Genomic DNA, 14,034 nt, shown 5'->3' on the forward strand with positions numbered 1-14,034 from the left:
TTCCTTCTGTTAGGAAAATAGTTTTTTTTTCTTCCTATTATTATTCCCCTAATCCGAAGGTAAAATGATATACTGTTCTGTACGTTAAGATGATATTTGCTGGGTTTTTGTTTTTTTTTCTTTTGTTCTTTCTCTGCTCAATAAATCCTTGACTTTGAAAACCAATCTCATATTCCAAATACCAGATGTCAAACAAAAACCACAGGAGACTTCGGCTCTACAGGAGTCATTGAAGAAACTGATTGAATTGTGGAGGGCACTTGTTTTGTTTTTTGTTGTTGTTTGTTTGAAAGGGTTTTGCAGGATTCTTCAGTTATTTTAAGAGCTGTAACATCCTGAGGTTGGGTTGAAGACCATCTTTAAAGGATGAAACTTAAAATTATCAGAACTCATGTTTATGAAAGTTACTTTGATACCAGGATATTACTCATGCTTCCGCAACAGAAGAGATTAGACGTGGCTAACCTTTTGGATATGCTGTATAGGCTGGACTTGACTTTTAGCTTTGCTGATATTTTTCAGTCCCTGAGCATTTTAGTGCCAGGGACTTGTGGCAGGCAATGGCTACTGCTTCAGTGGAGATTGATTTGACTCACAGGAATACCCTCTCCTGCTGTTTTATTTTCCTATTGGTTAGCTATTATTAAAGTTAACTAGGTAAGAATAGAAAACCAATAGGAAAACCCAGCTAGAAGTCAATTTTTCTTTGTCAGCTCAAATCCTTCTGGTTAGAGATTCAGACAGCAATTGTATGTCCCATACCCACTGCTATTTTTCCTTTGCCTGCTAATGAATCCCTGCAAAGAGGCAGTAGCAAATTAATTGATTTCCTGCATGTGTCCCAGGCTTTACTACTGAATTTAGAAGGAAAATATATAAAAAGGGATAGAGAGAAGGTTGGCTGTTTGCTTTTTTGGTTGTTTTGGATTATTTTTTGCTATATGTTTGATTTGTTGCAGGTTTAATTGCTCCTATTAGGTATTTCACTTTCAAATATACACATAGTATCTTTATTCAACTGAAGAGGGCAAAATGGGGGATGGTAGATATTCTTTAATTATTACCAAATATTCAAGGATAGGTCATTTGATAGCTGATAACGAAATTTTAATCACAGTAGTATGTAAGATTAAGATAAAATAATAAGCAGTAACATAAAATATATTGTGACTTTTTTATGTAATTACATCTTTGCAATAATTTACTTAGGATGTAGTGTCCTGACACAAACATGCTTTGTTGATAGGATTTGTTTGCAGGCATGATCAAAATGGAAACAATGCTGTTGTCTTTTATATCACTAGAATATGGCTTAGAACATCAGAATGTGTTATGGCTTAATGAGAATGTAGTGTCAGCTGGTCAGAAAGGGAACAAAAATTCTTGACTTGGGGGATTTTTGCCTTCCAGCTGTGTGCCTGATGAAGGCACAAAAACAAACAACAACAAAAAACAATATGTAGCGGATGCTTGTATGCTAATAGATGCTTGTCCTTCTGTTTAGCTGACCCACATCTTGTGCTCTATTCCTTTCCCCTCTTCCCTGTTGAAATCAGACCTTCTATTTTAGGATTAGCTCTCTCTTAAAAGGGTATCTGGTAGGAACCTATGGACCACTGACAAATTCCGTACTTGTAAGTACAGAATATTATACTTACAAGCATAGTATTATAATGTTACATATCATAATTTATTTAGTAATAAAATATAGTATTATACTATAATATATTATAGTATAATAATATAAGTGGCTTCCTGTTTAGAGAAAACTGCTTTTGTAGAATTTCTTCTAAGCTCTCTCATTCCTTCAGTCTTTCATTCTCCAGGTAAAATTTGAAAATGCAGAGCAGCTATTGTTCTATTCTGCTTCAAAATGTTCCCTTCAGACTCATTTCCATATTAGAAATATGTTTATCAAAGGAGGTAATGCATTTTGTGAGATACTGTGAATTTAAACATTTAGGATTTTATAAAGAGCTAATGTTACAGACAATATTTATAGGGATGTCTTAATTAAACCATATCATTTATCCTTTACATTACAAAACATATTTCTTTGTCCTTCTCACAAAGAAGGAAAATGAATGCATAGGAGAAGTGTTCTAATTATACTGTAACTGAAAGAATTAATGTAGGGACAAGATGAGTATGTTAACTGATATCTTTCAATCTTTCTGCCAATAACATAACAGATTTCCATAACCACACTGTCATTTTTTTTCCTGCTTCTATTTAAATAAATAAATAAATAAATAAAATTGAATGAAGTAAAATATGGCATTTACAATTGCAGTTTGATGTCTTTAACATTCATGTCATACCAACTGCTGCTCTGTTTGATTTAGCAGTTTTCACTTCCAGTGGAAAAAATGGTGGGAGACATGACCTCACTTAGAATGGAAAGGAATAGCAGAGAAACAGTCAAAGTGAGAAGAATAATGCAAGTTGTAGCAAGATACAATAACCTTGTACAGGGGAAAAAACCAAAGTGGTAAGTACAAAATATAGAAAGAAGATAAAGGTGGTTTTACAGTGGTTTCTGGATACTGGCAACTGAGAAAATCAGGAGTGAGTAGTGCTCAGGAAATGAGGTCACAATGAACGGGGCAAAGACAAGGACTGTGATGGAATGGGAGAGAGGGCTTTCACTTTGCCGTTCTTTTCCGCACTAGCTTTTTTAATAGCTTGTATTCAGGAACAAATGTTGGGAAGGGGTAGCAAATAGTAATGAAGAAAAAAGTGGGGGGGAGGGGGGAACATGGGGAAAAAAAATAGATCATTTGCATGAGTTTATTTTGTGCAGAAGGTTTCTGGATTTCTGCTATAGTGCTCCATTTTTAGAGTGATAAGTTGTCTTAGGGCTTTTGAGTGCAGATGCTGTGTAGGTTATTCCTGATATTCTGCAGTTGTGTGTCCAACAGTTATGCAAAGTCCTGATTTACCTCATAAGCGTCTTTCCAATAAAATCTATTTACTAAAGCAAAATTTAGTGCCAATTCCTTTTATTAAGTCAGGATGCAATGGAAAGATGCCCATCTTTTAGAGTAAAACAAACAAACAAAACAACAACAACAACAACAAAGAGATAATGTAATCAGTTCTGTTTTCATTTTGATTCTTTCTTGAAGTTTTAGAGCACTCAGGCTATTCAAATTGTCTTGCTTTATTTATTCCAGAAATGGCTGGTCACAACAAGTAGAGATCGTGAAACTTGTAGAAGCTATCATCATTCAATATTACTAGCTCATAAAAGAGGGCATTTATAGTAATATACATATGTATAAGTATCTGTGTACTCTTTGGCTATTTAAAATTATTAGTTTTATGTTTGCCATGTGTTCTTATTGATTCACCTACAATTTGGCTTTTCACTCGTGTAAGCAGTGACAAATATAAAATGATCACTACTTTTAAAAATATCCCTCTTATTAAAGATATTTTTCTCAAAATAAACCCTGTCTTTTTTTATTATTATTATTATTAATTTTCTGTAATGATTTTAAGTAAGTTAATAGAAGCACTACTGAATCTGCTGGTTTGCTAAAAGCTTATTCTTAGTACTGAAGCCAGGCTTTTGTTGCAGAAAAGTTTTAACAAATTTGCTTCAAACAATTTTAATGATTTCTGTGTGGGTTTCTTTTCCTTTTTTAAGTCACCAAAGCAATGACATTAAATGGAGAATAGAAGAATAGAGTGGAGAGTACACTTGTTTCAAACTCATCAGTTGCCTTTGAAATTTTTAATATTAATTAATTCCCCTCTATCTCCCCACTGTACTTCTATTTTAGCCAGCTCCCTCACAAGCTTTCTATAGAAAATTAGAACAGACTTCATCATATCTGCCCCAAACTTGATAAACTCTGTTCCAGGCTACTGAAGTATTTCAGTATTTCTGAAAGCTACCTTTTGGAAATAATAGGCTAACTTAATCCATGGAGTTCTGGAAGCTAAAAATTATTTGTCTTTTTTGCTGAAAGAAAGCTGCAGGGCCTGACTTGTACTAATTATTGGATTTTCTGTAGGCATGTCTGTATGGTCAAATCACGACCTCACTGTACTGTTAGGCCAGTAAGTCTAGGCTGTGTTGAATTTCATTCTCCTGAAGATCCTAAAAACTGAGAAAATTCTGTCCTCCTTAATGTATTTTTTTTCTTCATTCTGTATGGTGTGCCATATAAAATGTTGGACTAAGATCGAAATGGATTCTTGTGTGCAGTAAGGAACATCTGAGCTTGACTAGCTTCTTGAATGCTCTCTGCTATAATTTGCAGCTAGTCCTTTCCTATAAAAATCACTGCTACAGAAGTTTTCAATGAATTGTAAGTAAATGGTTGCTGTAGTAGTAGACAAGCATTCACCCAGTCAGATACAACTGATGGATGACTGAACAAGCTGTTTCTTATTGCTGCTGGGTTGTCAGTTGCCATTTCCAGCTGAGATGCTGTTTGTGGCTGCGTGATAATATGCACACTAAAGCAACAGGTAAGGATGCTCACAAGCTAAAGCCCTGGATCAGGCCCAGAAAAAAATGTGTTGTAGTATGATTGTGTTGTTCTGTGTGATCTGATTACTGAAATAGCTAGACCTGCTCCAGATAATCTGCTGTGTGAATGTATACCTAAGCTGGTATGTACTAATAACCAGGGCTTTTGAGTTGACTTATGTGTTTTTCTCCAGTGTCTTTTAATATAGAACCTCAATATGAACATCATGAGTTACAGGATGCTACGGCTATCTCAGTCAGCAGTCCAAGACTCAGTCCTCATAAATATTCAATGCAAGGTGAGGGGGGGCTGCTCAAGTCTTTACGCAAAATTTCATAGAATCATAGAATATCCTGAGTTGGAAGGGATCCACAAGGATCATCGAGTCCAACTCCTGGCTCCACACAGGTCTACCCAAAAATTAAGACCATATGACTAATTGCACAGTCCAAATGCTTCTTGAATTATGACAGGCTTGGTGCCATGACTACGTCCCCTGGGGAGCCCGTTCCAGTGCGCAACAACCCTCTCGAGGAAGAACCTCTTCCTGATGTCCAGCCTGAACCTCCCCTGTCACAGCTTGACACCATTCCCTCGGGTCCTATTGCTGGTCACTAAAGAGAATAGGTCGGCACCTGCTCCTCCACTCCCCCTTGAGAGGAAGCTGTAGACTGTGATGAGGTCTCCCCTCAGCCGCCTCTTCTCCAGACTGAACAGGCCCGGTGACCTCAGCCATTTCTTGTACATCTTCCCCTCTAGGCCCTTCACCATCTTCATCGCCCTCCTCTGGACACTCTCCAACAGTTTAATGTCCTTTTTGTACTGTGGTGCCCAGAGCTGCACACAGTAGTCCAGGTGAGGCCGCACAAGCGCAGAGTAGAGCGGGACAATCACTTCCCTCAACTGACTAGCAATGCCGTGCTTGATGCACCCCACGATACGGTTGGCCCTCCTGGCTGCCAGGGCACACTGCTGGCTCATATTCAACCTGCTGTCAACCACAACCCCCAGATCCCTCTCTGTGGGGCTGCTCTCCAACATCTCACCACCCAGTCTGTACGTATAGCCAGGGTTTCCCCGTCCCAGGTGCAGGACCCGGCACTTGCTCTTGTTAAACTTCATGCAGCTGTTGATTGCCCAGCTCTCCAATCTGTCCAGATCTCTCTGCAAGGCTCTTCCACCCTCATCCAAGTCCACAACTACTCCAAGTCATCAGCAAATTTGCTCAAAACACCTTCTAGTCCTACATCCAAATCATTTATAAAGACATTGAAGAGGACTGGCCCTAAAATGGAGCCTTGGGGGACCCCACTAGTGACCTTCTGCCATCCTGATGCGGCTCCATTTACCACGACCCTTTGAGCCCTGCTCATCAGCCAATTACTCACCCATCTTTTGATGATTTTGTTTAGCTGTATGCTGGACATTTTGTCCAGTAGGATCCTATGGGAAACTGTGTCAAAAGCTTTACTGAAATCCAAAAAGATCACACCAGCTGGTTTCCCTTAATCGACTAGTTGGGTGATCTTATCATAAAAGGAAATCAAGTTAGTCAAACAGGACCTACTCCTCGTGAACCCATGTTCGCTGGAACTGATGACTGCACTGTCCCCCAGGTGCGCTTCAATAACTTCAAGGATAATCTTCTTCATAATTTTACCAGGCACTGATGTGAGACTGACAGGCCTGTAGTTGCCAGGGTCTTCTTTCTTGCCCTTCCTGAAAACTGGTATAACATTTGCCAGCTTCCAGTCTAGTGGGACCTCTCCAGATTCCCAAGACCGTTGAAAAACAATTGAGAGAGGTCCCGCGATGACGTCAGCCAGTTCTCTAAGCACCCTGGGATGAATCCCATCCTGACCCATGGACTTCTATGGATCCAGGTGGAGCAGCAAATCCCGCACATGTTCAGGGTTGGTTGGGAGTTTATCATTCCCACAGTCATGGTCCTCCAGCTCAGGGTACCCGGGGTCCCGAAGCCCATCATCAGCATTGAAGACAGAGGCAAACAAGGCATTAAATGTCTCTGCTTTGCCTATGTCCTTGTCTGTGAGGTGACATTCCCCATCAAGTAGCAGACCTATGTTTTCTTCGGTCCTCCTTTTTCAGTTCACATATTTAAAAAAAAAAACAAAACTTTTTATTGTCACCCACAGACCTGGCCAGCTTCAATTCTAATTGGGCTTTGGCTGCACGATTTTTCTCCGTACAAACACAAACAGCATCCCTGTATTCCTTCCATGTTGCCTGACCCTTCTTCCAGCAGCTGTACACTTTTTCTGCCTAAGCTCCAGCAGAAGATCCCTGGTCAGCCAGGCCGGCCGTCTGCCCCGCCTGCTTGGCTTCCGATATTTTGGAATTGCCTGATCTTGAGCTTTTATGAGGCAGTGCTTAAAGACTGACCAGCACTGATGGACGCCAATGCCTTCAAAAGCAGTTTCCCAGGGGACCTTGCTAACTAACGAACCTGAGCAGCCTGAAGTCTGCTCTCCCCGTACCCAGGGCTGAAGTTTTGGTGGCAGTTTTCCTTCTGTCACCATAAATTTTAAACTCAATTGTTTCATGGTCACTAGGACCAAGACGGCTGCCAATTGCCATGTCCCCCACAAGCCCTCTCTGTTCTCCAGCAACAGATCTAGGAGGGCACCTTTCCTAGTTGGCTCCCTTAGCACCTGCACCAAGAAGTTATCATCTAGGTGCTTTAGGAACCTCCTGGACCTGCTCGTGTTGGCCATGTGGTAATCCCAGTTGACGTCTGGCAAGTTGAATTCCCCCATAAGGACAAGGGCAGTTGATCTCAAGATATCTCTTAGTTCCTCAGAGAATAATTAATCGGTGTCGTCATCCTGGCCGGGTGGTCTGTAATAGACTCCCACAACAACATCCCCTTTGTTTGTTCATCCCTTAATCCTTACCCAGAGGCTCTCAACTTTGCCATCACCATCTTCAAGTTCCACACAGTCCACTCCTTCACATACATTGCCACCCCCCCCACCTCGCCTGCCCTGCCTGTTCCTCCCGAGGAGCTTGTAACCATCTATTGCAACACACCAGTCACAGCACTCATCCCACCAGGCTTTGCTTATGCCGATGATGTCGTAGCTGCGGGACTGGGCCAAGACTTCTAGCTCATGCATTTTATTCCTCATACTGTGTGTGCTTGTGTAGAAGCACTTCAAATGCACCTCATTGCATGCAGCACCTTGTGGAGCAGACCGAAGAACCACACTAACACACAGTCTCTCTGATTCTAGCATGCCATCCCTTAGCTTATCACCGTCAGGCCTGGTTTTATCCCTTTCTCCCTTCAACTCTAGTTTAAAGCCCTATCTATCAGCCCCACTAACTCCTGGGCAAAAATCCTTTTCCCCCTCTGAGAGAGGCGCATCCCTTCTAGTGCCAGCAGCCCCGGTGTTGCATAGACCTTCCCATGATCAACAAACCCAAAGTTCTGCTGGTTGCACCAGTCCCGAGGCCACGTATTGATGAGTCTGCTTGTCAACATTGGTCCCTCCTATCGGAAGGACAAAGGCAAACACAGCCTGTGCCCCTGATCCTTTAACCAGTTGCCCCAAAGCCCTAAAGTCCCTTTTGATCGCTCTCGGACTTCTCCTTGCTACTTCGTCATTACCAGCCTGAAAAAACAGTAGTGGGTAGTAGTCAGTGGGTCGTACCAGGCGAGTGACTTTCTTGGCAATGTCTCTTACCTGAGCCCCAGGGATGCAGCAGACTTCCCTGTGGGTTGGGTCCAGACAGAATATCTGTCCCCTTCAGAAGGGAGTCCCCCATGATGATAACCCTTCTTTCTTTCTTGACAGAAGATGTAGCAATGCGGGGTGTAGATTGCCTTGCCTTAGGCACCCCTTCCACCTGGGATGGGCTTTCGTCTACATCGTTGTTTTGACTGTCATGTTCTAGAGCCTCATACCTGTTATGTAAGGGTAGATGGGAAAGTGAGGTGGGCAGGGAGATGGCTCGCCTATCACCCCGAGCAGAAACCTGCTTCCATTCCCCCCCCTTGGCCTAGGTCCCCTCCTACTTCCTGGTGGGATGGGGGAACTTTTGTCTTCTGTGTAGCAGGAGACACTTGTGTTGTGGCAGGCTCGTGAGTCTGTCTCAGGGAGGGAAGAGTATGCTTCCACCAGTCAATTTCCCTCTCTGACTCCCTGATGCTCCTCAGCCTACTCAACTCCTCCAGAAGTTCCGCCATCAGGCTGAGCAATTCTTCAACCTGGGCACACCTCCCACAGGCATACCCACCACTGCTGCTGTCAGACACCCACAGAAGACTCGGGCACACCCTGCAGACCAGGACCTGGACATCCGTGTGTTTCCCTGAGACCTCTGTCTGGGTAGACACATTGGTGACTGTGGCTGGAGAGGCTGCAAGAGATGCAGAGGCCATGTTTTTCTGCCTGGTGGATAACATGGCCAGGCTCTTCATGAGCAGGTTACAACCACCATTGGGAAAGACCGTTGGAAACAAGCAGCGAGGGGCCCTCCCTGCTCACCCTTCCTGCGTGCACTGCCGCGCAAACTGACATGCCACGCCTTGTTTGTCGCGCTCCTGGTCGCTCAGGCTCCCTAGGGGCTGCCTCTGAACGGCTGGGGAGGGGGCGCTGCTGGCTCCGTCCATGCCTCGTCAGCCTCCCTCGTGAGGGCTGCCGGGCCCTGGCGGCTCCCTCAGCTGCCTCGAGTGGCCTCGATGCCAAAAAAAAAGCCCTGCCCGCCTCGACGCCCTGCTCCGCTGCAGAACGCATCTGCCATGGAGCCGATTGCCTTGGCAAGTGTCCTCATAAATATTCAATACAAGGTGAGGGGGGCCGCTCAGGTCTTTATGCAAAATTTCTTCTGTGTGGATATTCAGCTAAGGTTAAAGTTCATAAAGCTGATCTTCCGAGACTTAAAGAAGAGAACCAAGTCTGCAGTTTTTAGCATTGAAACCTTGACATGGTCCAGGGAGAAGTACTGTCATGATTTTGGCCGGGATACAGTTAACTTTCTTTATAGGGACTTACACAATGCTGTGTTTTGGGTTTTTGATGAAAACAGTGGTGACAACACACCAATGTTTTTATTTGCTGCAGAGCAGTGCTTACACAGAGCCAAAACATTTCAGCTCCTCGTGCTGCCCTGCCAGTGTGGAGGCTGGGGGTGCACCAGGAGCTGGAAAGGGACACAGCCAGGACAGCTGCCCCAGGCTGGCCAAAGGGACATCCCATACCTTATTGTGTCATGCACAGCAAGAAAAGCTGGGATAAATGACAAGGAAAGGTCTGTGTGTGTGTGTTGGGGGGGCTGGAGTGGGGATAGGGGGAAGGGAGGGTTCTTTTGAGTGACAGTGATGGTGTTTGTCTTCCCAAGAAACTGCTATGTGTGGTGAGCCACACTTTCCTGCATGTGGCTGAACATGGAAGTGTGCCTGCCAAAGGGAAGTAGCAAGTCAATTGCTCCTTTTGCTTTGCTTGTGCATGTGGCTTTTGCTTTACCTAGTAAACTGTCTGTATCTCAACCCCTGAGTTCTCACACTTTTACCTTTCCAATTGAGTGAGCAAGCAGCTCTGTGGTGCTGACCTGCCTGCCAGGTTAAACCACAACAAACACATTTTATTACTTTCTTTAATCTTGTTTTCTTTATTCTTTACACTCTCCCATATTGTTAATTCACCTTAATTCACCTATTGTTAATTATCTTAGAATAATCATAATCACCCAATCAAAAGAGAAACTAAAAAGTATTAGTCCACAAAAATTAAAGAAAATAATAAAAATACCTCAGGATGCAGGCAGGAGTACCCCAGCAGAGTAGGAGACTTAGCCAGTTTGTTACAACGTGCAGCATGTGTATTGACTGATCCAAGGGGCAGGTTCTGTGTTTCCAACATAGTACAAGAATCGCCTGGTAGTGAATGAACAAGTTTGTGCTCTTTAATTGGGGATGTGCTGAATTTAAGCAACCTAAGTAAACAGAAAAGCTGCAGGGTAGTCTCATCTCTGTTGTGACAGCCTCTACTACAGAGAAGAATCAAGTCTCCAGGATGGAGAATGCTCTGCTAGCAAGGTGTGACACAGTCTTGCAGATGAGATTCATGCTCCAGCAGAGATCAATGTCCTCTCTTACTGAAGATACTCCTACAGCAGAGAGGTGTCAGCAAGTAGGAAGAGGCAGGTGGTACTACTGAGAGGTTCAGTGACATGTAGGTAAATAGACTTCTTAACACCAGTGGTATTCAGTGGTAATTTGTGTGCTAGGCACAAAGATAGTGGACATGAAAAGATGTCTCTTTGGGAGTGCAGGGGACCAGACAGTAATTATGGTCTGTGTTGGTATGAGAAACATATCATGCAAGTGTAGGAAGTGTGTTTAAAAGTCTAAATTTGGCTGCTAAGCAGAGACTAGAGTCCAGGACCTCAACAGAAACATCCGTGTTTGGATTCCAAGTGCCAGGCAGAGATTTGATGCCTCTGTATGTGGATGAGGCAAATAATGTAGGGATGACCAACTTAGTTGTATTAGGAGTTAAGGAAACTTTCTGGACAAGTGGAACTATATAGGAAGTATAGGCTTCACCTTGGTCATAATGGAATCAGATTGATGGCACTAAAAATTAAAAAGGTTAGAGAGGAATATACAAACTAGAAATCTGATGAAAAGTTGAGAGGCACAGAAGACCACCTCGTTTAAACTGAAGAATGGCCAGTGCACTCCTGAAAAGCCTGATAGAAATAAACAGTACACAAGGAAGCAAATTATTTCACCTGTAGTGCTGATTGATTCATATACGCAGTATTAAGTGTTTGAGTGAAAAAAAAAAAAAAAAGAAAAAGAGTATTTTTACAACATCCTGGAACACTGAAAAGTAAGATAGGAGAATCAGAATAAATGGCAGGAAGTGGCAACTGCACTATAGCAGGGAAGTGTTAACAGGGTACCAACTTTATGTGAATCAAAGTAGTTTACACCAATGGGAGGGTGAAAGGAGTGGCACTGTGTGTGTAACATTATGTGAAGTGTAACAGGACAAATATGAGAGGAAAAGAGAAGCATTATGGAATTCTTGTGTCCAGATTCTAATAATAATAAGATTGTACTGATTGTAATAAAATCATGCAGATCAGAATGTAATTAGGAAACATAATTAACACAATGTTAAACCAAATTAGCAAAACTACAATTTTGAGGTGGATAGTAATAGTGGGAAACTTCAGCTACCACACGCAGGTCAATTCCATTTTTAGATGTAATAACTGACTGCTTTTGAGGCCACCACTTTTTGGAACCACAAGAAAATATGCTGTTCCAGTTTGGATTGAGCACTGCTCAACACCCAGTTCAAGAGGTATTATGCAAGAGCTGTGCTGTAGTAGTTTCTGTAGTACAGTTAGGTTTATTGTTGTAGCAGGAGACAACAGGCAAAATAAATCCATTGTATGCATATTCAATTTTCAGAATTGAAACCATATGAAAATTAGAAACTGTCAAAAACAACCAACCTCCTTCCTCCCCCCTAAGGAAAACAAACAAACCCAGACCTGCAGTGGAGATATTCAAGCAGCCTGGAGGCTGTTAAAAATACAATTTATTGATTGTGTTGGGGAATGAAATCATCTCCCAGTGAGAATTATTGGAAAGCCCACAAAACATGCCATGTGCTATGCTGGAGCTTACATTAAGAACTTTTTTAAAAACTTCAAAATCAAGAAGTCAGGTAGGTAGTTGGTGGTATTGTTTGATGACAAAAGAGTCAGAGGCAGCAGAGAAGAGATGTGAATTCTCTGCACTGGCCTTTGCTGAAGGTGTTGGGGAGATTGGCGCTGACCCATCCTGTTTAACAGGCAGAGCAGAGAAGCTAGCTCAATTTGAAGTAAATATACAGGTATATATTAGATCTGATAGACAAGTTGCATCAAGTAAGGCTAAGACAGTATTCACTAGAGGACTCTGAAGGAATTCAGATGTGAAATTACAGATCTTGGTGTGCAGCCCAACATTACAAATAGCTGCTGTACCAGAGGACTGGAATATTGCCACTGCAATCCTGTTTGTGAAAGGGCTCTAGAGGACATCCTGTCAGCTACAGAGCAATGAGGTTGGCATATATCAATGGTAAGATGGCAGAATCTGTAATAACAAATATAAGCACATGAATAAATTCTGCCTGGGAGTCAGTGTAGCTTATGTAGAGGGAGGACCTGCCTCAGTAACCAGTTTTGTAACACTTATGTGAATGTGGTAGAAAAAGAGTGGATAAAGGAGATCCAGTTGATATGATGTAATTCTAGCCAAAGAAATTAAATTACTAAGGCTTTGGGAGAATGTCTTTCTTGGGCTGTAAGCTGGTTAAAGGATAAGAAGGGTAGGCCTTAGTAATTTTTTCAAGATAGCGTCTGGGGTAGCTGGGGTGGGGGCAGCAGTGGAGTCATGCAGGGTTGATGATGGGATTGTTTTTATTAAATTTCAGTAATGATCTAGAGAAGAGAGTGAACAGTGAAACTTCCAACCTACAAGACAGCAGCCTCTGAAGTAAGTCAAAAGTGTGCTAATTGTAAGGAAGGTTGGAGAAAGAAATGAGGAAAAAGTGGCAGATGAGCTTCCATGTAGATAAAATGTAGGCAGTTATCCAGGGTAGAATAATTTTACCATGTCCAAATAATACCAAACTTAAAACCGGAAGTTGTAAAACAATAAGGAGATCTTGGAATGACATTTTTGTGAATTGTTCGGTTTGCTGTACTGTTACCCTTACACCAGTGCTCGATATTGGGGTGGTTAGAGTGAATGGAGGGGAAGACAAAGTAGCCAAGCTTGCATGATCTACATAAAAGACATCTCCATTTGGAGAGAGAAACTAGGCTAGATGCTGTACTGGGTCTGGCTGGGATGGAGTTAACTTTACCTGCAGCAGCCCATACAGTGCTGTGCTCTGCACTTGTAGCTTGAACAGCACTCGTATCACACCAGCATTGTGTCTACTGCTGCGCAGTGCTGGCACAGCATCAGGACTCCCCCTAACCTCCCCAGAGGCAGCAGGATGGGGGTGGGCAAGAGGTGAGGAAGGAACATCACCAGGGCAGCTGTCCTAAACCAACCAAAGGGATATTCCATGCCATATGATGTCACACTCAGCAATAAAAGGTGGAAAAAGGAAGAAGAGGGGAGGGGTGGGCTCTTGTGAAAACGTCTGTCCTCCCGAACCACGGCTATGTGTGTTGAGGCCCTGCTTCAAGGATGTGGTCAAGCATCACTCAGTGGGAAGTAGAGAGTAATTTCTTTCCTCTGCATTTCCACACAGCCTTTGCTTGTGTTTTTTTTTTTTTTTGTCTGTTTCCTTTTCCTTTTCCTTTTTTTCCTTCTCCTTTTCCTTCTCCTTTCCCTTTCCCTTTCCCTTTCCCTTTCCCTTTCCCTTTCCCTTTCCCTTTCCCTTTCCCTTTCCCTTTCCCTTTCCCTTTCCCTTTCCCTTTCCCTTTCCCTTTTCCCCTTTCCCTTTCCCTTTAGTTAAATTGTTTAATTAATAATGATTTTCCCTAATAATTATTTTTCCTTTAATTA

The sequence above is a fragment of the Cygnus atratus genome, chromosome 2 (genome assembly GCF_013377495.2).
Source record: "Cygnus atratus isolate AKBS03 ecotype Queensland, Australia chromosome 2, CAtr_DNAZoo_HiC_assembly, whole genome shotgun sequence".
In the NCBI taxonomy this organism is placed as follows: domain Eukaryota; kingdom Metazoa; phylum Chordata; class Aves; order Anseriformes; family Anatidae; genus Cygnus; species Cygnus atratus.